The 27,495-nt window shown below is 48.6% G+C and overlaps 2 protein-coding genes across 2 annotated transcripts in view; one reads left to right on the plus strand and one right to left on the minus strand.

Moving 5' to 3' along the window:
- The window catches only part of CHIC2 (cysteine rich hydrophobic domain 2), a 133,080-nt gene extending 107,451 nt beyond the window's left edge, over positions 1-25,629 (minus strand). The window contains exon 1 of the mRNA XM_090035938.1: positions 25,426-25,629. The gene's annotated coding sequence lies outside the window, so the exon portion shown is untranslated. The remainder of the gene's footprint in view (positions 1-25,425) is intronic.
- Positions 25,630-25,853: 224 nt separating this feature from the next.
- Positions 25,854-27,495, plus strand: part of PDGFRA (platelet derived growth factor receptor alpha) — a 47,494-nt gene continuing 45,852 nt past the window's right edge. The window contains exon 1 of the mRNA XM_090035936.1: positions 25,854-25,993. The gene's annotated coding sequence lies outside the window, so the exon portion shown is untranslated. The remainder of the gene's footprint in view (positions 25,994-27,495) is intronic.

A 27,495-nucleotide genomic window follows, 5' to 3' on the forward strand; every position in this document is an offset into this window, starting at 1 on the left:
ACCAGAGCTGTCTGCAACTCTGGGCCAGCTGCCAGCGGGCTGTGGCTGCACAGTTGGCCTTCAGGCAGCACTGCTGTCATGTCTTCTGCTGTCCCCGCTCTGCCATCTGGGTAGCTATTGCCCAGAAGATGTGCTCATTGCGGTGACCCACTTTGAAGCATGTTCTCCTGGCCCCAAATGGCCAGGAGATCAGCCACTCCAGCTGGGTCCCCAGTGTTGGCCCTGAGCAGACTTTTCTGCCTGGGTCCCACCACTTGCCTCACTAGCAGAGTTCCTGGGGTCCCCTGTTTAAAAATTGCAAATTCTCTGATAAAAATCCAAATTATCTCATAAAATACCTCAAATCTATGTTCTTCTGCAATTAAAATTGAACACCACTATATATAGGGAGATCAATTGGTCAATATTTTATTGATACAGTTACAATTTGAAAGCAATTTGAAAGCCTACCAGTGCCTCTATCATCATAATAAAATGAATTCTAAGTAGCTATACACTTCGGTGTTTGCTTTTGGCTTTTATCCTGCCCCCTTTGCTCACCTGGATATGGGGCACTGAGCAGCACTGATATGCCAGAGCCCAGCCCCTCACTCCCAACTAGCAGCCCCATAAGTGCCCCTCATTCCTGACCCTCAGCACCTACCTGCCTGCACTAGCTCACTCCTGGCAGCAGCTCTCATATCCTGTCCCAGCACCAGGATATGAGCCCAACTGCAGCTGTCCCACTTCCTGCTTTGTGGCTCTGAGCAGTGCCAGCCCTTATTGTTCTACTCCCTGTACCTGTACCCAAGCCCCAGCAATCCCTATGTTGTTCCTGGGAAGCTCTTGACTGGGCTGGATTGTGGTGAAGTTTGTAAGTGTGGGGGGACTGGGAGGGTGGGGGGACTGTGGGGAGGGGACTGCTTGGGAGGGAGGTCTCCCATCTGCTCCTCCGCACAGTGCACAGCCCCCTGAATGGCGCATGCCCCGCCCCGGCCCCCACCCCCGCAGCAGCAGCAGTAGCAGCAGCAGTGGCCATTGGGGCACACATGGCTTGCTGCTGGCAGAGACCCCTGCTGGTGCATTTCTGCCTCAGACCTGGTGGCTTCACATGACACAGGGCACAAGCCTTCAATCAGGACCAGGCTGTCTCTTGCTGTCACCCTGGCTGCCAGCACCACAAGCAGAAGCCTCACATTATTGGGCTAGTCTGGGTCCTGCCTCCATGTGTCCTTCATGCTGTTGGGCTGGGCCACCTCCATGGAGGCAAGATCCAGCCTGGCCTGAGAGTGCACAGCTTCTGCGTGCAGTGCTAAGTGACAGAGCTGGCCTGGTCCTGGTTGATGGTGTGCACCAGTGGGCTGGGCCAGCACCCTGCACTATGTGCAGGCCCCAGGTCTTGCAAATAATTGCTAATATACATAATATTTATTACTACAATAGAGTTATACAAGGTAGAAAACACTATGCTTGACTCAGTCATGTTTGTTTGCAAAACTGTTCCAGAGGAATCAGTGACAAAACGCTCATAAATCTGTAGGAACAGGGTTAGATTTTTTTTCATAGTTCCTAAAATAAGCCCTTTAAAAACCCAGATGGAGGCTTGTAATCGTATAAAAACTAGCAGTTCATATGACACTTCCATGCCTTCCTAGAATATGATTTTTACCCAAGACTTGCTTTTCTTCAAACGTCAGGAATAAAAATGTTTACAACGAGACAGTAATGTTGAGATGATGTTGTAGGCAAGCATTCTTGTGGACAATATGTTTCACTGAACCAACATCATGGTTGGTATAGACATAGGCAAGCTTTCAGGTATCACAGTACCCTCCTTCAGGCCTCTGAGATGGAAACAGACACAACTATAAGCATAGGAGATGGAACAAAATCTTAAGTAGGGTCATTATTGCCTGTGAAGTGCAGGGGACACTTGGACATTGAAAGACACTTGAAAATTGGAGGCAACAGGAGAAGTGTGACAGCAGATTAATATGTACATTGTATATTATCATGGTACTATAATATTACAAAGCTGGCTTTTAGGCTTTGAGATCCAAAAAAGTTATCACTGTTTTATTACCCGTCCTAAAAACATAAATTCTGGCAACATTTAAGGACTACTGAGGTCATCTAGCCCAATCCCTTGGTCAAGGCAGCATCATCTCTGTCTAAAACAGCTCAGTCAAGTGTTTGCTACTTAGTTTTTTGTTGTTGGGTTTTTTTTGGCCTCATCCTCATTTTTTCATGCCTTTTTCATGTTTGGAAAGAATGATATACATCCATAAATCTCTTATCATTCAATATTACATATTAATTCTACTGAACTACACATTACATTTTAAAATGTGTCAATAATAATATGATTAACAAGGACAAACTATTTTACATAAACTATTTTACATGTATTTTTGTGTATTATTTTTATGGGTTCACTGTCAAGCAAAGTTCTTGAACATGCTTAAACATGCTTTTGAGTCGCATTGAATTCTACTGAAGTTAAGCACATGATGCAAATAGGGGCAAAAAGATACTTCTAGCTGAAAAATTAGACAGATTAATTTACATTTAACAGATGTTATGTGCTACTTTTGCAAGGTTTTTCTTTTTGAACAAAATGTCATCTATTTATTTGACTAGGTGTTCATGTGAGCTCCTGAAATCAATGGGAATTACACCTTTTACCTCAATGGAAGCAGGATTGGGTTTTTCAAGAATAAGTCAAATAACAATTCTTCCCATTTGAGGTATTGTTGGACATGGCTTCCAAGTGAAAATCCTTACAGACTGATTAATGGGATTAACAATAACACTGTCAACTCTTCTGACAAATGCACTACAGTACCTCTAAAAAGGGTTCACTTCAACACTATAAACAAGATGGCTCTTTGTGTTACATGCAAGAGAAGTGTTTGTTGATAGTTTGAGTATATTTTTTCACTGAGTGCTTCAAACTGAAATCTTTGTACAGTGTAATGATTATGTTTCTCAATGCTTTTGAGCATACAGTTGAGTATTTTGCTCACATTAAAAAAAGGTATCACAATACCTTCTATTTCTTAACTAAATAGAAGCATATGAATGTCTAAGCATACTTGTAACCCTTTATGATGAACGCCGGGTGTCTCCTATCACCTGCAACAAATCCTATGCTTTTGGAAATCTGCACCTATTTCGGCAGCTTCCTGTCAATGTATTTCCATTCTTCAAACTAAAGATGTAATATGACTGTGATTGGGCTGAGTAGTGAATATTGCCTGTCTTCATATTTTCCAGTTTTAGCCAGTTATCACCGTGTGTAGCATTAAAAATTAAAAATCCAGCTTTGTATCCTTCTTCAGATTACAGATCTGACCTTCACAAGTAGGGTCTCACACCAACTTTTAAAAATGTTCTCAGATTTATTTTCTTATTCATAACGTTTTAAGACTCCGGGTGGGAAAAAGGGGTGGAGGTATATCTGAAATAATTCCCAAAGGTTTTTAATATAAGAGAAACAAATAAAATAGACATTTAAAATCCCTATTGGCCTTCTACCTAGACACTATTTTGGGATTTAATGTCTGGGGTCATTTCTTTTAATAAAACAAAAGTAAGAAGGGGCAAAATACAGAAGAAAAATAAAAGTCTGTAGGAACTGTTTAATGCATCTTAAAGTTCTGCTGGTTTTGGATGGAGAGCTTATAAATTCCTAAAAGTTCTCTGATTCCCTTTGCAAAGCTTGTTTGAACCAAAAAGTGTCTACCTAGATTGCAACCTCTTTCCATTGATTTTAATGGGAATTTTGTCACAGGAACAGGATAAAGTCCTTAATTAGCCTGCTTTGCAGTTAGGGCTTGATTCTGCAAACATTGCCATGAATAGAGCCATTGACTTCAGTTTTGACCATGGTTAGGTGTTAGTAGAGCTGCTAAGTAGGTCAAGACCTATAACTGGTTATCTTGAACCTCATCCTCTCTCATTCCTTCCTGCTATTAGATCTAGAAGGGGTTTTATACCTCCTATAGTCATCAAAGATTATTTGCTATAGCTTCAGAGCCCATTCACTAGGGCCCTTCCTAGAACTGGCCAATAACCCCATTATGGAAAACTGACCTGCAGTGGAGGAGAGCTGGTCTTGCTTTTCTTATAGTTCTGCCCACTCCTTCTTTTGAGGGTAGCATTCAGAACAACCTCTCTGATGCAAACTTTGCAAAATCTCCTGAACCCCCCTTGTGAGACAGTCCTCCTATGAACCCTAGTGTGGAAGATTAGGATATGGCCCTTTTGGGTTTTCCTTACATAGGGACAAATACAATTTAAAGGGTCTGTTCCAAAGACATTACTTTGTGCCAGAGTGGACCAAAGGAAGAAATCCTATACTTCCAACCTAAAAACTGAAAAACCAGGATAGATCCCTGGGTTTTTGGTTGTAGCTGTGTTGGTCTAAGGACATAAACAGGCAAGGTTCTTTGAATAGAAGTGATATCTTTTATTAGACCAACTGAGTAGTTGGGAAAAAGTTCTTAACAAGTTTTCGGGTGCAGTCATCCTTCTTCAGGCATTGGGAGTTTCTACTCTTCTGAGACAAGGAGTCTCTGCTGTTCATGTGCAGTGAGTGGTGATTTGGATAGGTCTGTGACAAGAGTAATCCAATGTTCATTTTCTTCCAATTTTAAATCTTGCTAGCTCCTATGAATGCTATCTGGAAAAGCAGATACTGCTGGAGTATTAGTTGTGATACTTTTAATCACTTGCTCATTTTTGTGAGCTTTTACTCAGAAACATTTTCTCCAAAGTCTTGGGGAAAGCAGTTATAAATGAAGCTGAAAGTACCTTGTATCCAAAGCTGATATGTACCTTTCTCTATAGTTAAATGAACAGTGACTTTGACCTAATGACTTTCCCTTAAGGCCAATTTCATGTAAGCAAGAGTTGCACATGAAGCCCTTGAGCTGTACTTTATGAGCACATTTTCCAAATCAAAAAGATTTCTTGGCAATCTTTGCTTCCTTTTCTTAGTTTTTTCATGTAACCCTTTTGTAGTATAGAAGAGTTTGGAAATGCATATCTTATTGTAGAAATCAGGGCCTAGCTGAAGAGAGAATCTTTCTAATAATGAGCAAGATTATTTCCTTTTTTAAGTAGCCTATCAATGAAAATGCCAGCAAAAAAGAAGAAAAGAAAATATAATGCAGTTGAATATAAGTAACATGAACACTTGTATCCTTTGGAGTATCTCAAGTGAATAGAAACCTAGTCATTTGTAGGTAGAGCAGGTAACATACACCTGTTCCTTTCCCTGAGAGGTGCTGCTTTCCTGTTATACTGATTTTTTTTTCAAAAATGTTATTCTATGGATTTCAGTGGACTACCTCCCGATCTGCATGAGTAGAAATGGAATCTCTTTCCAGTTCCCCATAAGTCTCCTCTACCACTGAAGCCAGGGGCGAAAACATTTTACTGGTGCAGCATCTAGTCAACCAAAAATGATGTTGTTCCCATATGATTTAGCTTATTTTCAGATTTATAGACTTCATTCCCTACAATGTAATTTAAAATATTTATATAATAGGGTGCACAATCAATTTTAAATAATTCATTATTAGAGTTATATTGCTTTTTTTACAGGACAAATGACGAACTGTTATTTCCATTCTTCCACTGTTTCTAAGAGTTATAGTTCCTTTTGGCATAAATTGCTAAATAGGACTGACTTTGCTCATTTAAGAAGGAGCTTATTATGCAATTGGGAAAACATTACATATCAAAGCTACTTACAATGAAATCACCACTGATGGCTTAGAATGCACAATAGCAGCAAAATATCTGTAACTATAAACTTCCTTTTAGTTTGAAAATATGATCAATCATCAATAGATCTTTTGTTAAAAACAAAAAAATGAAAACCTGGGAAGTATTTTTTTTATCCTCTGTGGGTGTGTCTACACTTGCAATTAATATGAAGCAATAAACCCTAGAGCAATTTAAGCCAGAGTAAACTATTCCTCAGGGGTCAGCCTGTCAGCCCAGGGCTGTTCCTGCCCAGCTCAATGTGATGTGGAGGGGCTGGCTGGGGCATGAAGGGGCTAGCTGGGTCAGCATCTACATGCTAATTAGGCAACCCTGCAGTAAACGTCTTGTGTAGATGTGCCCACTGGGGAACAATCATTAAAGGCAGATAAATATATGTGCTCTCATATTTGCCCCAAGCACTTCACTCTTTCTCCCCAATCCATCCATTACCTGTTCTTTTCCCTGTGTGGACTCTGGGCTAGAAAACATTTTCTGTAGGATCTGTTGGAAGAGGACTGACAGTGGCACAGAGTAGGTTAAACCTATCAATCAACATGGGAGGGCAACAATCCATGCAGAGATCATCTAATCCAGGCCTTTGTAGCAGGTTGGACCAGGAATTGTAGGAAAGACAATTTGGAGGGTGACACTTGGAGCTTCCAAGAAGCTCCATGCATTTGGACAGAGAATGGTAGCGCTGAGCAGAAGTGCACAACATGATAAAGATCCAGTTACCCCAGTCCAGATGGAATCCATTTATGGTTGCACAGAGTCATGGTATTTTATATATCTTTATAAGCATGTAAAATACTTTTGATACATGGTCAGTGCAGGACTTCCTGCAAATCTTCCTTGTTTGCAGAGTAAGTAGCATAATGATTAATTCCTGCAAAGCAATGAATGATTCTATAACATAAAGCAACCCTCCACCCCAAGGTCTTGAGCAGCGGTAGATATTTTTCATAAAGTCTACTCCCTTGCAATGCCTGTAGTCATCTGGAAAAACCTTCAGGTGGCAAGAAAGGAGGATTCAATCAGCAAAGGACTTCTACCCTGATATTGCCAAGACAATACCCTGGCATTGCCTTGTAGGGGACCTCTGCAATTCTTGGGCAAGTCTGAACTATCAAAAGAACATGCTGGAATGCTTCAGTGAAGCAGGTTGCCCTCATTCTACATGTGCTGAACCACAGATAAATGTAAAGTATCTGCCTTTGTGTGGTGCTGGGTGCTCCAGTAAGCACTCCTGACAGTGAGTTTGTCAGTACACACTCAGCACCACAGTAAGGTGGCTCCCTTTTGTCTGATTCAGGAGGACATGGTGTACATGGGGTGGGCATACTGTGGCCTTGGGCAGTGTAGACAACCCTGGTGGAGTGGTGTGATCCTGTTTTAATTTTTAGAAAGCCTCTAAACCCAGGGAGCCAGAGCCTGATTGTGGATTAAATTCAAGGACATTCTAAATGTATTTTTAAAACAAGATGCTAAGTTGCGGTCCTGCCAAGAGTTTGGAAAAAATCTAAGCTAATGGTCAGCTCTTTGAGGTTTAGGAAATAGTCTGGTATTCAGGATAGAGTGAAAACAAATGAATATTCTCTCTGATGTGAGAAGAGAATGGTGCATTTCTCTTCCTAAAATTTGGGGCTGGCAAAACATAAACCTTTTTATTCATATCAAATCAAGGTTTTCTGCATATTTTTTTTTCTAAATGGGCGATACTTGAAATGGAAAGTTGGCTCCATTTCTTGTATGTTTCCAAAAACAAAATTCTTTCTGTGTGATTTTCCTAACATATGAGTCTGAAAAAGTGGAATAAACATATTAGCAACTTTCTTTGAGCTCTGACTTTGGACACATTTGCTCAGATATGCTGGCAGTTCTTGGTGCATAACATTTTTTATTACTTCATGTGCCCTTGAAGGTTTTCAGTCCCTGTTTTACCACTAAAAAGAAAACATGTGTTTACCATAGTTTGACAGAAAAGATGCTAAGCTTCAGGTTTTGATTCTCCTCTTCCTTACACCATGTTGGAACTGAAATCATGAATAGATGATAACCTGGTGTAATTTGCCTCTGCTTTGTATCCTGATACACCAGGATCAGGCATGGATGAACAGACAGCTATCCCTGGGTTGGTGATGTGTAGCAGATAGGTTTTATTATACTTTTTTTTTTACAATGAGGCAACTGGGGAGCCAATAATAGTCTTATTTGCCTTTGGCAAATAACAAGCTTGGAGCAGCAAACCAGATTACAGATAACATCTAAACTGGTGTACAGTGGCGACATGTAGGGGGGTACATGGGGGAGCACGTGCACCCACTGAGAGTGCCAGTGCACCCCCTGTTTGACTATACTCACTGCTTAGACAATGGGTAGGTGGGAGCACCGGTGTCCTCCCTGAAAGCACTGGCCGATCGCTGCAGCTGCTCCCATTCCTGGAAGCAATTGGCTGTGGGGGAACTCCCTCCGGGCAGTGAGATTGGCCATGGGGGGACCCCCCCAGGCAGTGAGACTCATGGCAGGGGAGGCAAGTGTCCCCCTGACTAAGGTGTCACCAGTTGCCCATGCTGGTGTAACTTTCAGCTGCAGACTTCTATCCCTGCCTCTTTCAGGAGCCAATTCTCCACCAGATTGGGTGAAGTTAACCCAGTTTTAGAGCTTGCAGAATCTGTCTGCTACTTTTTTACATCAGTGTAAGTAGTGCTGCAGCAAAAGCAGGGGAGGGAGGAAGCAAGTGGGGCAACCACCCCAAGAGTCAAAGCAAAGGGGCACCAAAAGGCACTGCCTAGCTGGGGCAGGGAGTGAAATGTGGCAAGGAGTCTTGAGTGGCTCATTTGTGGGAGGTGCAGGGATGGGGGAAGGGCAGCTCCCACCTCTGTATGCACTCCCTGGCAAGCATGGGAGGGTGTGCACCCCACAGATCTGTACGTGGGACGAGGGCAGGCTGCTGCTGCAGGCTTTGCCCCAGGTTTCAAACTTCATTGCTATGGCATGGAGTGTAAGGCCCTTATACCACTGTATGGTCGTCATTTGCCCAGGCCCTGAGAAGCTCTTGAAGTCTTTTTCAATTCACAATTAGCAATGAGCATTGGTTGATGAATTTCACTTGCTAGGTAAAATCCAGCCTTGACTATATCTTTCAGACAGTTATGTATAAACTCCCCCACTTTGGACCCTGCTTTTATTATTCTCTTAGGGATCTGGGACAGAAATTCCATAAACCAGTTTGACCTAAAACAGTTAAGTCTGATACTACATCCATCCAGGTTTATCATAAACTAATTTTGGCCATTTTGAAAGTGGTTTATGTACACTGAACTTCTATTCAGTTACAAGTTTAAACTGGTTTCTGATCACTTAAACTGGTTTATATATAACTGTAGCAAGAAACTGTTTTTTTTTTTGCCTGTCCCCACCCCCTCCAATGTGAAGCCCCTCCATATGGCAAAAGCTCCTTTTGCCGTATTTGTTCCCTTTTGGGGATGCTTTCTCTTTTCTACCTTTTCTTCCTTCCGCCCTCTTCTTCTTTTATTATATTATTATTTTTATTATTTATATTTATATTATTATTATATTATTATTTTTAATAGAATATAAGGTGTACTTGTAATAAAAATATACTTTGTAAATTCTTTTATGGGTATAAAATAGTATTCTGCATCAATATGCTCCCCCCCACATTTGGTCTATTTGTTGTACGTACCATGGCATTTCACCCTTTATGTTTATATTCTATGCTTTTTAACTTTGTAACAAATGTACTTTAAGTTTAAAAGTTAGCAAGGGCAGGAATTGAACCGTGGGTTCTCTGTATTGAGCAGGTCCCTGAATGAATCGCCATTGATTGCATAACACAGTAGCTAGCCAGGATAACAAGTTAAGGAGCAGCAATTAACATCTGGAAACCACAGACTGAGAGGAAAGAATCAATACTGACCCAGGAACTCCCTGAAACTTCACTGTTAAAGGTACAGAAGCCCCAGTTTAAACTAATCAATGCGGAGGACCAACTCTTGGGACTGAATATCCCCCACCCCCCAGTCAACTGCTCCCAGAGCCCTATTCATCGTGGCTGTGAATTTAACAAACTTCATCAATGGACTCCCAAGACTGAAGGTACCTGTGGATATGATCCCTGGGGCTGACAGCTGCCATCCAGCAACCACCATGGGTGATGTCCCACGAGGTCAACAACCCCTAGATTGAGTAAGCCTGAAAATTGGGGAGTCACCAAAGTCTTTCAGAGAGGGATAAAAGGCAGTGAAGAATGACCCCCAATGGTACCCTCTTTGACCTGACCAGTATCCTACCTGCCCAGCCAGAAGGACTGGCTGGCAACCCCTTCTGAAGCAAAACTGCATTGAAAGAAGCCTCGACTGGCCATCAACAGCAGACTCCAGCTCTTGGGGATAGGTATATCTTGACACCAGTGCTTAGTGTTCATAGCTAGCTACTGTGAGTGTGTGTTTGTGCATGAACGTGTACGTGTTTGAGGGGATCAGCCCCAAGGTTTATGATCTGACTTTTGCATCCATCTAATAAACTAGAATTTTATGATGATCCTGCGAGTTGGTCCTTCGTAGCCAACATAACTTCCAAAACAAAGCAAAAGTATCTGCCCATACTTTCTTCCCAGATGTTACCACTTCCTCTGGCTCTAGTTCCCTTCGTTTCAGAGAGACTCTCCAGTCCCCTTCACACTCTTGGCTTGAAGCCAGTTGTTGAACCTGATCATAAAGTGACAGCAAAATTCTGAGGCATAACAAGCAGTGTTGGCACCCTGGGCAAACCCTGCATAAAAGGTGGGGTAGGGCATAAGGAGAATGCTAGAGGGGTGCAGGTACCAAGAGTCAGAGGCCAGAGGTGGCGTTGAGTTTTGAAGGGGTGCAGATTCTGAGACCAGGGCAGGGAAGCATGCAGAAGTCTTACCTATGCCAGGGACTCAGAACAGTTCCCTGCTGCATGATCTGTCTTCCCCAGCTGCTGCTCTTACCCTAGCAGCACCACAATGTCCCAGCCCCCAGGGCATGCATTTTATGAGAGTAAGGGGCTTTTCTGGTGCCCCCCAAGAGATGGTGTCCAGGACTGGTGCCCCTCTCACCCACCTCTAATGACATTACTGCCTCCAGCAATGGTGTTAAAAAATAGTGATGGGAAACAATTTCAGACTATTTTGAAAATTCAGAATTGTTTCCCCTTTTAAATGGTTCAGAGGAAAACTTGGGAGCTTTTACATGGTTTGTTAACTTTTCATGAATTTTAGATTTTTTCAAAGTGTAAAGTTTTGTTGGCAAGTGGGGTACCAGCCACTAACTTAGGAGGGGCACCAGAACCACCCTTCCCCCACTCCCACAGCACTGTCCCCCCACTCTTGCCCAAGATACCAACCTTGTTTGTTACCCCTCTGCCTGGATGAACCCCAACTCTGGTTGTTTAGATGCCATTCCAGTTTTTTGTTTAGATACACTCTCACACCCACAAGCCTCTGGATCCTTTGGACACTATGATGCAAGCAAGACTTTGTGGCTTTCACAGCCACAGTTGATTAAATGAATCTTTGTATATGCTCTTCAGTTGTAAACAAACATTGCTTTTCTCCTGGGAGAAAGCCTTTTGTCCTGGGATCCCACTTAAGTCCCTTTAGCTAAAAACAGATGACTGGTTTGATTCAGATTTGGGCATTTTGTCTAACAGCAAACCCCTGACTTTACAGATGGACAAGCCCATTGTCCCACATTAAGTACCTGTAAAACATCCGAATTAACACTTTGCCTCTGAAGAATTGCAGCTAATTCAAATTAATTGCCATTTAAGCTTCATGTGTAAATGACTAACTATCCTATGCCCCTTCTGCTAGGAATGAAATCTTGGACTAATCATCTCGGGATTAAACCTATCATCTGTTTTTAGCCAAATTTGCTAACCCTTCCCCCACAAGGACAATGCTGCCTGTGTATGTCTGTAAGTTAAATGGAGGTCATTCAAGGTAATTGCCAGTCATTCCAGGGACAAGCATGTCAGGATCTGTGCTCTTCCTGGCCACCTACTGCAGATGGACAGCAACGTAGCTTGGAAGAGTGACATGTGTGTAAAGTGTTGTGCCACTCCTGTTTCGATCCAGGTTAAAACCCAACATACTCAGGACTACCTCAAAGGAGATGTTTATTTATAGCCTCACTAACCACAAGACAAAACCTGACCTAAAGGGGCTTCTCTCTGGAGTCTGGGAGGGCACTCTTCTTCTGCATAATGTGACTCATCTGTATAGACGAGCATTACTGAGTTCTGAATTGTAGTTGTGGTGATTTCTCTGAAGAATCAGTCTCAGGTCCATGTTTTTTTACAGATTCTTGGAAATGGCTTTCTTGCCTTTCCTGGAATTCCTGCTGCTGTTGAACTGTACCCTGGATCTGTTGCCACTTCTGTAAACCATGGCTGTGGGGCCACAGCCTGGGCTTGTTGGTGCTGCTGCTGCCCCTTCAGATATGAATGACTCATGCCTCCTGAGGCTGGGGGGCATGGTGACCACCTGCAAGTGGCAGCCGTGGTGGGGGCATGGTGGCAGCTAGCAGGGACGTAGGTGGTGAGGGTGAGTCAAGCGGGGACTGCCCACAGGCAGCTGCGGCAGTGTCAGTAGCCGGAGGGGGGTGGGGAGTGGCGACCACCAGCAAACACCGGTGGCAGTGGACAATCTCAGGGGGGAGATGTGCTCCTGTCCCATGCCCTTCCTATGTGTCACCTATGCCTTCAGAAATTATATCACAACCTGCAGCAGTTGCTTATTCCAATTCATGACCTGGTTCAGGGTTGCTTCCATTTTCCTCATTTGTGCAAGTGATACTACTCAGGCCCACTCTTGCATCACATATAAACAAGTAGCATTCCCACCCTGCTCTGAGGAGGTTATGCACACAGGATATAATTTATACTTACAGCTTCCAGAATAAAGATCATCCTCCGTGTCCCTCAGTGGGTTAACTGCTTTGTTCTCTCTGTTACACACTTTGCCTCTCTCAGCAGTTCCCCCTCTTTTTTCCTCCCAACTTTCCTACCCTTTATACTCTAACCACTACTTTCTACTTAGCAGCTCTGCTTCCTTCAGTCCCTTCAGAGCATCTAAGCTCTCTGGTTACAAACGCTTATGCTGTGCATCTCTGACTTAGTTCATAAAGTTACCAATCTGTCAAAACAGTAACTGCTTTTGTCTAATGCCCCCGTTTATTTTTCTTGTTGAAGGAGGCCTTTCCATAATAATTCATGCCTATCACCTTTGATTTTGACTATTCCAGTGTGCTCTCCTTTATGCTAATCCTGAAGATCACTCCGATGCTCCAAAGTGTACAGATTATGGTGAACTGCATGTTGAATGTAGTGGGAGAGAGTGAATGCATTTTAGCTATACCCTGTGTTATGTTACTAATTTCCTTCCTGCTTCTAGGTGCAAATCAAGAAGTTGATTTTAATCTTTATAGCCTTATATGATTCAGACTATGTCATTTTCAGAGCATGGCTCTGGCCCGATGCAACATTGCAATATTGAGATCATCTGAGATGCTTTTGCTAACAGTTCCAGATGCAAGCTCTTTGGAGACTAGAGTGTTTTTAGTACATGGTCACTTGTTTGAGTGCTTCCAGCTGTGAAACTCACTTTCTCTGGTGGTCTGACTGAGTCAAAGTTTACTGACCTTCGTAAAATCGTGCCACCCACTGTAGTCAGACCCCTGGCATCCCACTCTCACTCACAGTTGCTGTTTCCCACTACTACCCCCAAACCCAGAGAGTGCTTTTTAGCCTGCTCTGCTTAGAGTCTGTTGGCTACAAAAGGCTGCTAACAGTATGGGGGGAAATGCAGATGGCAGAGAGGCTAGGAAAAGAAAGGAAGAGATCTGTGAAAAGAACTGGGTTATCCATGCTATCAACATCCTAATCTGGTACCTAGTGGATATATTTAGAGTAAGACTGGATTTGATACACAGGTTAAAAGTGAGTTTGTCACTACCCTAATTCAGATTAATCTATGCTGCTGAGTTGCTCAAATGGCATCTGCTGCTCTCCTGCTTCTACTCTCTGTTTTGAAATTAATTGATGGGGTGGTATTTACACAAGGTGACTGCCTAACCCAGTTTTCTCCTATGACCTGTATCTCTATTCAGATGCTAATGATAGTTTAAGTCAATGTTTGCCAATGAAGATCCTAAAGCAAAGTTATGCAGTGGGTCTGTAGACCGTAACAGAGCGAGTTATTTTTAACTTTCCTTCTTCCTAAGTCAATATTGGGATAGGCTGCAATGAAAAAAACAGCATACGGAAAAGAAGTTAGAACTGTTCCATGCTTTGGAAGCACTCAGAGTAAGCAGCCATACAGGGCAAAGGGCAACTGAGGGGCAGTGACAGGTGCAAGTGTGCTGTGGAACCATTTGTCTCCCTGGAAAAGAAGGTACTCAGCCCCTTATATATTTACAATACCTGCAGTCAATGAAGCTAACAACCTATTTATTTAAACGATTTTAACGAACCATAAGCAAAATTCCATGACTCCAACTTCCAGTGTTTACACTGGTGACATTAATAAAAACTTAAGTCTCATCCTTCATGACTACTGGTGAGTAGGATTTGGATCATGCCCCAGACAATCACTTAGTAGTGTCTTTTCTGTGCAGTAAAGCAATTTCCTGATTTTTTTCCCCATTTTGTTAGGTTGACTAAATCCTGCCCCATTTTGTAATTCATACAATCTTAGGCATTATTACAAAGGTGTGAGGTATGCTTAGACATAAACTATCAAATACAGTATCTATGCAATTTCTAAAACTTTTCACAGCCTATGTTGTGAACTGTATTATAGTATTCTGTTTAAATTGGAGGTAGTAGCAACTTGGAACCAAAATAAATCATTACAAATATAGAAAATATAGGCTGTGAAATTGTTAGGAATTGCAAGAATGTATGTGGCTTGAAACAGGCTTGGCAAAAGTTCTACCTTTTATGAAAAAGAGAAAGGGAGCTTTAATGCACTAAAATGCTTAAATTGGATCTTACTCCCTTTGGCCCCTGAGATAGAAAAAGAGTGGGTTCAGTTCATCATTACTCTACACCCTCTGGAGTCACTCACATCAGGGCACATGCTACCATTCTTATTTGCCAATGTTAAATGCTTTTTACATAATTTACACCTTCATCACTTTGCAAAGTATAAAATACTGTTGGATCAGAATGGCAATTGGAAATGTTGGCCAGGTTCTTTGGGTAGATGTGATATCTTGTATTAGACCAACTAACTAGTTGGAAAAAAGCTTGCAAAGAACTTTTTTCCAACTACATTAAAAGCTGTGTTAACCAGAATGAGTGGGCTAAGCGGGGTGCCAGGTATCTAAAAATTCCAGTTATCTGAGGCAGGGGTTTTTCAACCTTTATAAGAATCCCTTTGGAACAGGATGTTGGGGAGTGGCAGTGGCTGCACGTGGAGTAGGGGTGTGGGGAATGGCAGTCACATGCGAAGCAGGGGCAATGCAGGGTGGTGGGTGGCAGCGGCAGCCACCGCATGTAAGCTTCCCTCCCCCACTCCACATGTCTGGCTGGCAGGCCATAAATTCTGGTTAATAGAGTATTTCAGAAGTAGAATGCTGGTTATAGAGCTTTAACTGTATTTAGTTGGTCTGATAAAAGATATCACATCTATCCAAAGAACCTTGCCTGCCTATGTCCTTAGACCAACATGGCTACAGTCAACAACCCTGCAACTGGAAAGATCAGCATTTAGTCCTATAATTACTTTTATTAAAAGAAATTTTGTGTGCTTATACCACAATAGGCCCAATTTCCAGTTCCTTTCAGTAAGGAAATACCTATGCCTTAATTCTTACTTTTCCTACAGGAAAAGTAATCTGGCATCTGGAGCTATTTCTAAAAAGAGAGTGCATGCTACCTGCAATTGTAACCTCTCACTGAGACTGACCATCTCCCTTTAAAATCTTGCTTTTCTTCAGCTTTCTTCTTAGACATTTGGATCTTATTTACCCTATTGTTTTCAGAAGACTGGGGGTATCTGAGTAACTACTGCTATTTTGCTATCATGAGTAACAAGAAAGTGAATCCTGAGCAAAAGATGTGAAATAGATTATTTGAAACTCTTTGATTGTTGACGCTTTTTATTAAACTCTATTTAACTCAAGTGTTCAACAAGCATCTGAGAGCAGAGACTATTTTGTGAAAGATCCAGTTTAAATGGATTGCTGAGAACACACCTGTGTCATTTGCTTGGCTCAGTGAGTGAGTCCTCCAATACACACAGGAATGACAAGACCTAAAATTTCTGTCATTTCCAGAGAAAAAATTAACAGGTTGCCTGTAGCCCATCTCCTCCTTCCACTCTCAGAATAATGTATGATAAAGAAATAAATCAGAGCACAAACCTATATATCCTTCCTTTACTTTTGCAGTCCTTTTAAAGAAATTCCTATTAACCTGGCCCCAGGAAAGTTAATGGCAAACTTCCTATTGCCTTCAGCACATTGCCATTGACTCATGCAGCTATGTAGAGACATTATGGGTTGCCACAATTTATGATAAGCTGATACTGTAACACTGATGTAAGCTCAGTAAACAAAGGACATAAGGGTGAGCATTAAAGGATATATTGCCTTCATGATGCAGATGGAATTAAACAAGGAGACCACAGAGGAGTTCGCTTTGGAAAGGCATTGAACAACTGCTCTCTGAAAATCAGGCTCCTTCCAAGTGGCTAGCTAGTGACTAGCTACTTCTGATAAGACAGGCCATAAACTCTGGTTTGCTAAGATTTGCATATAACTCCTAGCTAGTACAGTGAACAGCATTGTTCATCTCATGACAGTCCCAGCCAATCAGTAACCCTCATGTTGAATGATATATTTACACACACACTGTATTTGAGATGGAACTATGCACTCCACAGTTAACTTGGTTACTGGAACCAAACTGAACATTTAAAAATGCTGCTGCCATGGAGAATAAATGCCTTTAAAGTGCCTATAGCATATTTTAAATAGAAGTGTTCACAAATGATCTGGTTCAAATTATTTTTCTTCCCAGAACTTCTCTAGATTTATTGCCAAAGAAAAGATATCCAGGGCCAATTTCTTATCTCAATTATATACTAGATTAAATCTGGACTATTTCCAGGAAAGTTAATGATGTTGCACCAGATTTATAGGAAAGTGCTGAATCTCACCTCAGTTTCTATAAGTACCTATTTTTCAACTTAAAAATGGGGGTATCTGACTGAGACAGCCAACAGTTCAGATTTTCAGAGGTGGATACCCACTGTTTTTCTGTTTTCCTGAGTCTCACCAGTGGCTTCCTGTTCAATTTAAATTCACTATCCACAGCTCACAGTCACTGCTCTGCACATCAAACTGCCTGAATTTTCTCTCCCCCACTCTTTACTTCTGCACTGAGCTTCACCCACTGTGCCTGCCTTGCTTAAATGACAGACAAAAAAGCCTAACGTTCTAAAGACTGTTCAACAATAGGGGGGCAAAGGAACTTGTTAACAAGACAGTGTGTACTTCCAATGGGGAAAGAAAATGCTGGGTTTGAATAAATTATAGAGAAAATTGACAACACTAGACTGAAGGAAAACATCTCTTAGGCCAAGAATGGTTCCACCTGCAGCTGGGCCATTAGGTGGCAGAGGACAGAGGGGCCATCTCTGTTGGTTTTCCTGTCTATCAACCCCACCTGTTTCCTTGTTGAAAAATGCAGATCTTCAGACTGACACCTGTGGCTCTTCAGGGTGGTTCCAGGAACTATCCATTGAGATTTGTGCTTGATTTTTTCCTTGTTGACAAATCTTTTCCCCCCTAAAAAAGTAGCTTTTTTTTTTTTTTATTCAGGGTCATATGAATAGTCCCAGAACTGGAAAACTTCTATTTATTCACAGAAACATACAGGACCCCAAGAAGGATAAAGTTCTTTGTGTTTTCTGATGAATATGCCCCAGCCATAACCTGCATAGAGAGAAAAGCTAAGTCTCCATGTCCATTCAGTCCTTGGGCTTAGACTGCCAGCAAAGATACCAGTTAATGCAGTTTACCAGAATGATCTGAGGCTAAATCTGGTTCTTTCATGATGAAATCAAAGCAGGTAGGAGTAGGTGTGAAGGAGGAGGACATCTCTAGATGATCCTTTCAGAATCTCTTCCTGATTGTTCCCTGTGAACCACATATGCCGGTTGCTCTGGGCCCTTCCATCATCTCTCCATATTCTCTTCTCCAGTCTACCACAGATTCTTCATAGCTATGTAAGCCTCAAACTTTCCATTGCAAGGGACGCCTCAAAAACAGGTAACCGGATCCCTCAGTGATGTTCTCTGGAGCTATATGTAAAAAAGGCCTCCGGTCCCATATGGAGGCATCTGTTTTTGCTCCCATCCCACACAGCCTCAGCCTTAGCCTTTCAGATCCCAATCCTGAAGGAGGTCAGAAGTGGGAGAATGCCATGATGTCGCCCTTCCTCCCTTACACATAGTGCCATCCACTTGTTTCTGCAGAGGTCTTTTCATTAGTATTGCCATGAATGGGACCTGAATCAGCACTCCCTAGAGAGAAAGATGGGGGGAGGGGGTTGTGGCTAGATATACTGCAGCCTAGCCAGTTAAACCTGGCTCGGAATTAGGAAACCTTGGGCACAGCTGGAGGGTTGAACAGAAGTTCACCTTGATATAACCCAAAACCAATAGACAGAATAGCAAGAAAATACGCCGGGGTAAAGCAGATAAATTAAACATATCACAACCCTGGCGTGTGGGAAATTAACATCTCGGGGGCCTAGAACTTGAGAAATTCAGCTCTGAGCTGCAGGAGGCAGGGAAGAGATTTGGAGCACAGCGTGGTGCGAAAGGCAGCCGGGCTCCTTAATGCCCACGAGCTCTCCGGGCAACGGGGCGCTGCTGCCCCCGCCCCCTGCCTGCCTTGGCCGGAGCGCTAACTCCGAGCGGACACTGCCCTCTCCTGGACCGGCCCGACTCCCGCCAGCGCACGGCCGGGGGCTTCCGGGAGCCCTTCTGCATGAAGCCGGGTCGTGCTGGGAGACAACGAGCCCGGCAGCGCTCTGTCCACGGCTGTCGGCTGAAAACAGCTCTCAAATCCTTCTCTCAGGCGTGGCTGCTCACCGTCACCCGGGCGACGCTCGACAGCCCCACCCAGCCGGTGGGCCAGCAGGGATTTGCCCCCGTCGAGCAGCTTGCCCCGAATCTGCTCGCTACCCTGAGCCAAATTCATCCCTCGTGCAGTTGCAGCTGCACTGGCTCCAGTACCCTGGGAGAGGCGCCCTCCCTGCCTGCAGACCTTCCCTCGCAGCCTGCGAGGGCGGCCAGCTTCACGTGGTCATCTTACACGGGCCGGGCTGGTGAACCGCTGTGCTGGATCGGTTCCGCTGAGGGTATTTATCTTGGGCCAATGGGTGTTTTTAGCACTCTGGGAGGTGGGGACCACCGGAGGGCGGCCCTGCGGGTTCTCCTGGCCGAGGCTTCCCATTCGCTGTACCTACCAGGCCCACCACGGACCAGCAGCCATTCACCCTTCCGACAGGCAAAATCTTCAGAAAAGGAAATCGGTGGCAAATGCGAGGAACGAGTCATTGTTAAAGAGGCTTTTACTTCGTTGCAAAGTCAGCGGATGCAGCACCCCCGCGTGCATGCACACCCGCCGGAGCCCCGCCCGGACGTGCCATCGGCGCGGGGAACAGGCCAGCTCGCCCGCTCGTGCCGGGCTCAGGTTTGCCCGGGCCGCCTCGGAGCCGGTTGAGTCCTGTGTTGGACTCGAGCGCCCCCCAGTGCTCTCAGCTGCGGCCACCGGCGGAAGTTTCGCAGCTTTTCGAGATTTAAATAAGTATCTCCAAGTATCTCTTGCCGTTAGCTGTCTCCGACTCCGGGCGGGACTCCGGTTTTAGGATCCGTGCAGACACGTCTCCCCCATGTCGCTCCAAAACGTCCCTGACGCCAGGCCAGCGCAAGCCAGGCCGTTTCAACGACAACAAAGCCCAGCCCACGTTGTGCAATGCTATTGCCAGCAGCAGTCTGCACAGGAAAGATGTTGTTTTCCCTTCCACAGATCCTGACAGATGTTTGTGAAGTGATGTTGTGAAATTCTCATACACAGAGGATGCTGCTAATCTCTTAGGTGACTAACCTCGGACCACCTGGAGGCTTTTATGCTCAGGGATTCCTGGACAGTGTTTGGCTCAGTCCTTCCTAGGGTGGCCATCATCGAGGACTCTGTCCTCTATTGCTACAAAACACGACACCTTTATGTCCTCTATTTTTCTTGAATGCATCGGGTTTTGTAGCAATAGAGGACAGAGGACAACCGGACTGTCCTCTATGATGGCCACCCTAGTTCCTACATGTGTCCCCTCCATCCCATCTGCCTGTCCCCCGGATCAGTCAGCTACCTCTGCACTGAGTCCAGGCGTGCTGCAGCTTTCCTGGGTTGCCTCGGGCCTCGACCCCAAAGGCAGACACATCCAAGTCCCCTTGAACCAGAGGAAAGCCAGGCCGCTCTCCAAAGTCTGGAAGTCTGCCCCTCCTCTTTGCAAAGGGATAACAAGGCTTCCTTCCTTCTCTCCTCTCTCTTGCCTGCTGACATGGCAAGCTCTTCCCAAGCAGGAAGAGGAGACTGTCACAGTGAAGCATCGCGAGTAATACTAGGATTGCTACTAAAAGTCCAGCGCGTCTGTCTCTATCTCTCTGGATATGCGGGATGGGGAAGCAGCTTCCCCGCAGTACCGTGGCAGCAAGCGGGATGGTCTGCCTGCCCCCGGGCCCCAGGCCTGGTGCGGGGCGGAGGAGTCACTGTTTCCTCGCCTCCCCGGGCTGCATTACCTCACCTCTGCGCTGGGTGAGCACCGCCAGGACCCAAGCCGCCTGCATACACTACCGCAGCCCAGACCCAGGGCGGGAGCCGCAGGAAAACAAAGCTTGTTTTCAGAGAATAAAACGCTTTCACCCCCGCACCCCCACCTCCTTTTTAATGTTAAAAGGCAACGCCAGCAATGGAAACAAAACATCTCCGCGCTGCAGAAGCCGCCCCAGAGAACCTGTGGGCACAATCGCCTGCCTTCAGCAGCACTGGGAATCCAAATAAAGGTGGGAGGGAGCTCGGCGTTAACTTCTTTTGTCTGGTTCAGCTCCCCGCCAGTGTCACTGGAGCTCATTCAAAGCCAAATTGTGTTGAGCAAACAGAATGAGTGGAACTGGTGTTGTGGAAAAGAAAACATCCCAGGGAAGCGGGGAAATGTGCGCGCGTCAGCAGAGGGGCTGTCTGCCCCTGTCAGCCCCGATGGACATGACGGCTGGCTTCCTGCTCCTCCTCCTCCCTCGCCTCCTCTTTAGTCTCCGCAGCGGGCACTTGCGTGAGAGGCGAGTTTACGGCTCGCTGTCCCAGGGGCTGGTCCTGTCCTGTCCTGTCAGGGGAGGCCCCTCCGGAACACGGCGCCCTGCAGAGCGCGGAGCGGGCCTGGAGAGTCCCCGCCCAGGCATGGCCCGGGCGGCAGGTCCGATCCGGCTGGGCTACGAGGTGTCCCGAGGCCCCTTCCAGCCTCCCTTCTCTCTGGCACTGTTGAAATCAGCGTCTGCCCCAGTACCTGCTGCTGAAATCCCGAGTTGTGAGTCTCACTAAGCCTGGCTCCGCACCCTTCCCCTCCTCCTTTCCAGCGAGCAAGATACGCATGGGGGCGAGCCGACCTCGTCCCCCCGCCGCGGTGCGGATGAGCCCAGGCGCGAAGGGCGGTCCGCGCCTCCGCAGCTCGTTTCCCGCTCGGAGTGAGCATCTGACTGCGCATCAAAGAGAAATTCCCAGAAGCCACTTCCTGCCGCCGCTCCTGCACATGCTGCTCAGCTGCATCGGGGCAGGGAGGCGTTTCTTTGAGACTGGCAACGGCGGGGAAGGGTCCCGAGCATGGCCTGAGCCAGGAGTCCCTTGCCCTGGACGGGGCTGCAGCTCCTGGCCCCGCGGGGCATTCACGGCTGCACGGATCCAGATGGAGTGGCCGTGTGTCCCCCGGTGCAAGACAGAAACCCCCTTTCCCGCCTGCCCCCTCCACCCCGCAGGGCCCACGAAAGAGATCGCGCGTGGGTGGCGGGCAGAGGCACGGAGACGGGCGGGTGTGCAGGGAACCGGCTGCCCCGTGCTCCCAGGACCTATGTGCTGCAGATGCCTGCTCAGGGCTCGCCATAATTAAAAGCAGGCCTCCGCCAAGCAAGACAAAGGCTCCCTCCCCCCGACGGCGTCTGGAGAAGCCCGAAGGAACGGGCCTTCGCCCGCCTCGTGTCCTCGGCTACTTAACCCGAGCCCATCACACCCTCGGGAGAGGCAGGAAAGGGGTCATTACTTCCAGCAAATTGTTTCTCGTCCCGAGGCCAATAGCGCTGCAGGGGCGAGGGGGGCAGGTTGGGGCTCCCGGGCCTCGGCCCAATAAACAGCGGCGCGTTGCAGACTGTAATGAGCAGCCCCGGAGAGGAGGAAGCGCTGTTCCTCCCCGCACAGCTCCCCAGCTCCCCCTTCTCCCCGGGGAGCCAGGCCCGCTCCCCACAGCAGCCCCGGAGCCTCCCTCCCAGCTGGGCCTTGCAGACAGCGCACGGGGAAGGGCTGAGGTGTCAACACCGGGCTCTGTCTTGTTTCAGCTGGGACTGGTTTGAGATGTGGAGCTCGCTTCTGCGTGCCACATAAACAGCCCTCCCTCCCCCCGGCACAGCGCCTTATGCTTCAGGCTGCCTATTCTGGAAGAGCCTGAAAAGGGAGCCCTGTAACAGCTCGGGATAGGAGAGACCAAGCTTGTCCCCGCTGTCACATACAGTCCCAGGGTTGGCAGGGACCTCAAGGGTCACCCAGTCCCACCCCCTGCCCAGATGTTCCTAAACCATCCCACTGACGTGCTTGCTTTTGCCCCCAGAGCCCGGGCACTCGGGTTTGCCCCCCGCAAACACAAGCAGCCTAGGTGCCTCCTGCCTTGCCCAGATGCCCTTCGCTGGGGTTGGGATCAGACAAGTCGTCACGGAAGCCATCTGGGAAACAGCGCACACAGGAATACAACTTGTTGAAGCGTCTAGCTTAGGAGAGAGATGTTTGTTTTAAGACATCATCCTTAAGAGCTGCCGGCTCTGGCAAAGCCGCAACCACCAAGTTTTTCTGGAAGAAAAGTGGTAAAACTATCCAGATGTGGAGTGCCGTGTAAGGCAGGGCTTCCTAGCCCACCAGGTTCCTCCCGCCTGCCATCCAGCCCCTTCCCCCAAGCCGGAGTACTGAGGTGCTGGCATGTGACAGTTGTATGGAGTGCCACCTTCTCCACCGCCAGCACCGCGCCAGGATCCGTTTGCAAAGCCTGTTTCTGAACTCAGGAAGGAGGAGGCTGGAGGGGGCTGGGACGCGAGCACAGTGGGGTCTCTCTCCCAGCAAATGGCCAAGAGGCAGCTGTGCTGGGAACGGGGGAGAGCGGGGCTCTCCACCCGAAGGCACATCTGGTGTGCATCTCCCCTTGCTCTCTGCCCGGCAGATACCTCGGGAGGTACAAAAATAAACACGCAGCCTTGTAAACGCGGAGATTTCTCGCCCTGTTTCCAAGCGCGGGACCACACAGGACAGCCCTGCTCCTCTCTCCGTGCAATAATCTCGTCGGATCTTACAACAACAGCATGGAAAGGGTTCCTGGCTCTCCCCCCCGGCGAAGCCCTGCAGGGTGATTGACACAGAGGGGCCTGGAGACAGCTTCCCCGGCTAATTAATGAGGTGACTCGGGACTGGAGATAAAGGGCTGCAAATGTCATCACGTCCTAGGTACCGATCCCTGCGCTGGGCCAGGAGCAGAGGCAGGAAAGGTCGAGTGATTAACAATTGCTCCTGCTCCCCAAGCAGGGTCGCGCCGAGACGAGGGCAGCCCTGCTGCTGTCCCGGCGCGGGGCTGGAGACCATCCCCGGAGCTTGCTCCCGCCGGGGATGAAGGCCTGGGAGGCAGCCACCTCCCCAAACCAACACGGCTACAACCTACACCTCCCCAGACCTGCACTCCAAGGGGGTTCGCTTTGTTGTTCAGCCCTGTGATCTGAACTCCCACATGGAAGCCCTTTAGCGATTGTTTGTTAATGATCATGACAAAGGCATTATTCAAATTAAGCAGGTAATTACAAACAGAAGGAGCTTTTCTTTTTTGTTTTTTTCCCCCTCTTCTGCTTCATTTTTTTTTGTTTGTCCTAGAATGGGTCTCTCGTCACATCTGATCATGAAAGTACTCCATCAAAGGTCCCTTTACAGCGTCACTCGGCCTATCCGTGCACAAATCAAGGCAACGAAAGTGAAGCCAGCTTGCAAACCCACCCCACGCTCGCTCCTGGCAGCCCCTGACTGATTCTCTAACTTTGTTTCAAATGTTGAAGCCCATTTGCATTTCAGTGATCTTAAAGCACCTTTCGAGTTCCTGAGAGCCTTTTCTCCTCATTCTCTCTCTCCTCACCACCACCTAAACAGATCAAACTTATGTATTTATTTACCTGTCAGGTAAAAAATGGCAAGATGAGTGTACCCCCACTACTCCCCACCCTTACTTCCAATCCATGGGAGCCTGCTATTTATTTACAAGCATTACGGTATCCTGTTAGCATTCCAAACAAGGGGCTGTTCATATATCTGCCTCCAATGATTTCCTGAAGGAACATGTGGAAGCAATAGTGAGGTTGTGCACTCACTCAAGCTGAAGATGTATTAAGGCTGCAGAAGGCTGCAGGCAATGTGAGCAACTGAGCCCAGGCAGGGGGGACCCTGCCAGCCCAGCCACGGGGACTCGGCTGGCCCATGCTTTCACTGCCTGCCTTTCACAGCCCTCCTCATTTCCCTTCGGGGGCATTTTCGCTTCAGAGACTAATTCTCCTTAGTCTGGGAGAGATGGAGCTGCTGGAGCCTGCTGCTTGACTCCGAGAACAAAGTTTTGCTTAGGAAGGAAGGGAAGGGGCGATGCACGCAGGCACGACGCGGGGGAAGGGGAAAGCAGGCAGGGGATGCAGACGAGAAGAGGGGGAACCACTGTAACCTCCACTTCTTCGAGACGCCCTTCCCAGCGCCCGGGCGCGTCCGCCCCGAGCCCGACGCGTCCCGAGAGGGGCCCGTCCGACGCGTCGCAGCCGCCTTTCCTGAGGCTGCAGTGCCCCCTCTCCCACGGCCGCTGAACAGCTCCCGCTGCAAAGACCGCACGGAAAAGACCCCGTCTCACCCCCCCAGCACAGATACCCCTCGGCGCGCACCACCCCTCCCTGTCTCCAGCGCGCAGCAACAATCAGCAAGGCAGAGATACTTGTATCTCCCGCCGGGTGATCAAAGCCCTGTCCAGAGAGCTGGATTCACAAGAGCAGTCCAAAATTGTGGAGACGTCGTCTAGACAGGGTCCCCTGATCTCGTGCCGAGACCATCCCAAGCAGCCCGGGTGTCGGAAAGCAGCGGGCTTGTTGTTGCTCTTGTTTTGGGGGTTTTTTTCCCTAGCGTTACCTTTCGCGGTTTCTTTCATTCATAACTATTGCTCACTCGGCTGCGGCTCAGTGCCTGCTGCTTCTGCTAGGCGGCTTTGTGCGCCGAGCCCTGAGCCCAACCGGGTCGAAACGACAGCGTGACAGTCATTTCCAGCTCAGCTTTTCATCCCGAGACTTACATGGGGAGGATGGACACACGTCCGGGCATCTGGCACACCTTCCCCGAGTGCGTGGCCGAGGAGGAGAGCTCGTTCACGACACGGGGAACACTTGGGGCTTTAAAGAAACTTTGTTTCCCCCTCCCTGCAGTGCACAGCTCTCCTCCCCCCCATACACGCTCCCCTGCCATATGGCTAAACTCCCCCCCTCTTTGCCCCCCGCCCCCCCGGCCCAGTCCGGGGCTGGTGGAGTCTGCAGGCGGCGAGTGGCTCCCCTGCCTGCACAAGAGCCCCCCCGCACGCAGGCTGCAGGCGGAGGGGCCGCAGGCGCGGGGCGCGGGAGGGCGGCTCTTATTCTGAAGGGGCCGGAGGGGAGTGGAGGGGGGGCTTCGTTTCCTGACAGCTATTTACTTAAAGCAAATGATTAGTTTTGGAAGGATGGACTCGAGCGCTGGATCAATGACGAGGCGCGGTTTCTGAGCCCGTCCCAGTCGGATCTAGGGGGAGGAGGAGAAGCCACCAAGGACGTGCACGGATTTGGGGCTCCGCGCGTAGGGCTGGCGGCGCGGGGCCGCGGAGCCAGGAGCAGGTACGGGCCGGGTGGGACCGTCCCGCGTCGCCTCGCCCGCTCCGGGGTCGCTTGGGAAGCACAGCCGTCCCCGCCGATGCCGGCGATCAAGTCGCGGCGTGTGGGGGAGAGAGCCAGCGGTTGTGCAGCCCCTGGGGCGGCTCACCTGGGAGCGCCGGGAGGCGGCGAGGGCACATCTGGGAGGGGGGCAGGATGGAGACCGGGGCCGGGAGCGGGGAGCTGCGCGGGGACAGGGTTTGCCCCGCGCTGCGGGCGGGCGCGATGGGGCGGCAGAGACTGGCGGACACGCGTGGCGGCTCCCGGGGAGCTGGGTCGGGCTCCGGGCGCCGGGACAAGGGCGACCCCCAGGTGCCTCTCCAGCCGGACCAAATGGTCCCGATCCCCGGGCACGGCGGCCCGTCAGACCTGCCCCCACAGCTCTTCCCTCCCAGCCCGGGCTGGCGTCGGCGCGGAAGCGGTCAGGACCCCCCGGCAAGGTCCGGGGAGCGCGAGGAAATGGCTTCAGGGGTCGCGGCCGTGTTGCACAGCCCGGGGGGCTCCGGCACCGCCAGCCCCCGGCCACCGCGGCGCGGCTTCTCCCGCCGGCGCGGGATCCCTCAGGGCTCGTCCCCGCCTGGCCAGCGCGGCGCCCAGCGGGCAGGGCCACGTCCCCGGGGCGGGGGCGGGGCGGGGGCGGCCACGGGCTCTCGCTCCGCTCCGCTCCCGGCCGCGCCGCCGCCCCGAGGGCTCCTTCCCGCTCCCCTCGGCCCCCGCCCGGGCTCCCCCCAGGGCACGGGCGAGGCGGACCCCTGCCCTCTGCTCCGTGGGGCAGCCGAGCCCTGCCCGGGGAAGGGGGCAATCCGAGCCTGGACAGCATTTCAGTCCCCAGGGAGGAAATCATTGCGGGTCCCCCTCTCCTGCCCTTCTCTCCTTTCTCTTTTTTCCTGGCTAACCCGCAGAAAAAAATGTTGCTTCAACTTGGCAAGGGCTCCCCTATTGTTTCCTAGGAAAACAACTCCGAGGCTGGATGTTGCTATTGCTGCTCCCCCCCCGCCTCTTCTGGACACCTCTCGGATCATCCCCCCACGCTCCGGGTCCCCCAGGCGCGGTGGCTTTCCCCGCTTCGGGACACCGGCGCCTGCCAGGGCTTCACTTCCCAAGGGCCAGTCCGTGCTCTGGAGACATTCAAAACCCCAGGACAGGGGCTTTGAAGGGGTGAATGTAAACACCCCCCTCCCCAGCTGCGCGGCTCCATAACATCCAGCGGTGGAGGAGCCCCCATGCCCGTGCCGGGGCAGACCCCCACCTCCCAGCCGCTCACTCCGGGTCCTTGCTGCAGGCTAGACCAGGGTGGAGAGCAGCCTCAAGCCCGGCGCTGCTGTCTCTTTAAGCTGCCTGAGCTTTCGGGGGGATTCCGGCCGCAGTATCGAGAGACCCCGCTGGTTTCGTCCCTTTCCCTCCTCCGGATCCGGGCCGGCCCGCACGTGCGACTGGCTCTGGGCGGGGGGCGGGGAAGAGACTAT

Source organism: Crocodylus siamensis, chromosome 2, assembly GCF_052110815.1.
Source record: "Crocodylus siamensis isolate JL-2025a chromosome 2, ASM5211081v1, whole genome shotgun sequence".
Classification (NCBI taxonomy): Eukaryota; Metazoa; Chordata; order Crocodylia; family Crocodylidae; genus Crocodylus; species Crocodylus siamensis.